This window comes from Seriola lalandi, unplaced genomic scaffold (assembly GCF_002814215.2).
Source record: "Seriola lalandi dorsalis isolate HSWRI2012SDOR001 ecotype SW California unplaced genomic scaffold, Sedor1 jcf7180002054221, whole genome shotgun sequence".
Taxonomy (NCBI): Eukaryota; Metazoa; Chordata; class Actinopteri; order Carangiformes; family Carangidae; genus Seriola; species Seriola lalandi.
This window is the reverse complement of record NW_019524774.1, coordinates 173,323-175,271: the sequence shown is the minus strand read 5'-3', so window position 1 is coordinate 175,271 and position 1,949 is coordinate 173,323. Positions and strand designations below refer to the sequence as shown.

The 1,949-nt window shown below is 39.6% G+C and overlaps 1 long non-coding RNA gene across 1 annotated transcript in view; it reads left to right on the top strand.

Annotated features, from left to right (window-relative positions):
* The first annotated feature begins 18 nt into the window (after positions 1–18).
* The window catches only part of LOC147819222 (uncharacterized), a 5,131-nt gene continuing 3,200 nt past the window's right edge, over positions 19–1,949 (top strand). The window contains exon 1 of the long non-coding RNA XR_015437118.1: positions 19–797. This is a non-coding gene — a long non-coding RNA (uncharacterized LOC147819222). The remainder of the gene's footprint in view (positions 798–1,949) is intronic.

Sequence of the window (1,949 nt, the reverse complement as noted above, 5' to 3'; positions counted from 1 at the left end):
ATAACATCGTGGGAGAGACAAAAAGAGAGAATAAAACTCCCTAAATATGTTTAGACCTACAAATGAACTTTCTTCTGTTGATTCTTGCTTTGTTTTTTTCTTAATTTTGCCATTAAAATAGGCCGTCACTTCTCAAAATAACCTCATGACTTTAATGCTTTGTCTAGACCCACATTACATAAATCAATTTTGTCCTGTATTGTTAAATGTTAGAATATCAGATTTAATCAAAAGACTGTTACGTGGGGTGGAATTGCGAGCTCTACGTCCAACCCTCCTCCTTTACCCGGGCTTGGGACCGGCAAAGTGACCCAGAAGAGACACTCTGGCACTTGCTTTTTACCGCACTCATCTGGCTGAATAATCTCTGGATTTCACAGACACAGCAGCCGTGGCAAGTTCCTGAAACGGGTTGATATCAGCTGAAGCCCACTGTGTTTCTTGTTTCATTCCACTTACTAAGATGGATGGGACGCCATCTCTGCAGTGATGAGTGCTAACTGTTACCTGATATTTGATAAGTAGTTGACCTGATGTGACACCACTGACACAACTGCTGTTGAACCGGTTCTTGTGGTCTAGCTGTCATTTGTTTCTCTGAACTCTTTACAGGAAGTCACAGCCACTCCTTACGTTCCTCCCTCAGAGCACATTCCTCAATGCTTTCGGTTCCTACATTGGAGCGGTGAAGCTGCGAACATGCCGACCTCTCAGCTGATCACTGCGCTCACACTTTCCTTTGTGTGGAAAAGTGGACGACAGAGGAGCTTTAGATTTATCCAAAAATCTCCTATAAGGTAAACAGTGTTTGTTATTTGAGGCAAATACTTGATTTTTTAGATGTTTATGATATTTTCAATGCAGTGTTTGATTTTGCAGCAGAAATGTGGCACTTTGCATTTTGTGTGTAGAGTTTTGAATAAAATGTGACTTCATTTAGAAAATGTGTGAAAGCAGTTGTAAAACACTGAGACGTGGCCTGAGCTCATGAAAAGATTTAGCTTATACAAAGACACAGGAGTCATCATAACTATTGAAAAAATTTATTCTAGAATTTTTTTTCAGCATTTATTCAATCAATTAGTATTAATGAAACCCCTCGAATGATCCAATGATGATGGTTAGAAGCTTTATGCTTTCATTAATGACGGGCAACGTCCTGACACTCCAGGGTTATATATCAGCTCATTGAAATTTATCACTTCAATTATGACTTCGGGTTACTCGTTAATGTTGTTGACAGCATTCACAAATAGACGCAGAAGCAGCCCCCAGATCTTATACTGAAGGTTACGAGGTCTTCTGTCACCAGCTTCTTCACGTACTGAAATACATGTGATTAAATGAGTAAGTAATTCATAATAAGTGTAATTGTTGTTCCTGAGTAAACGAACAACTCTCCTCAATAACACAGTGACTTCTAGTTGATATTTATCTGAGGATCAAACTCATCGTTCAGCCTCATACTTTGAAGAGACGTCCAAAAGGCACCCGTGGCGTTGCAAAATGATGTAACAAGCGCTGGTAGCAGGGTTGTATAGCAGAACCTGTGAAATGGGTGGAGACAGATTCTCAGAGAGCCACAGAGACAGAGTTGCAGGCAGTGTTGCCAACTCCTCAGTAAGGAAGGTAGCTATTGGCCGTCCTAAAAGTTGGCAGAAGTCCCTAAATGACGTCATCGCCTAATTTTCCATGTGCGTGTAATTGTAATGGACGCTGAAGCAGAGGAATAACATCGTGGGAGAGACAAAAAGAGAGAATAAAACTCCCTAAATATGTTTAGACCTACAAATGAACTTTCTTCTGTTGATTCTTGCTTTGTTTTTTTCTTAATTTTGCCATTAAAATAGGCCGTCACTTCTCAAAATAACCTCATGACTTTAATGCTTTGTCTAGACCCACATTACATAAATCAATTTTGTCCTGTATTGTTAAATGTTAGAATATCA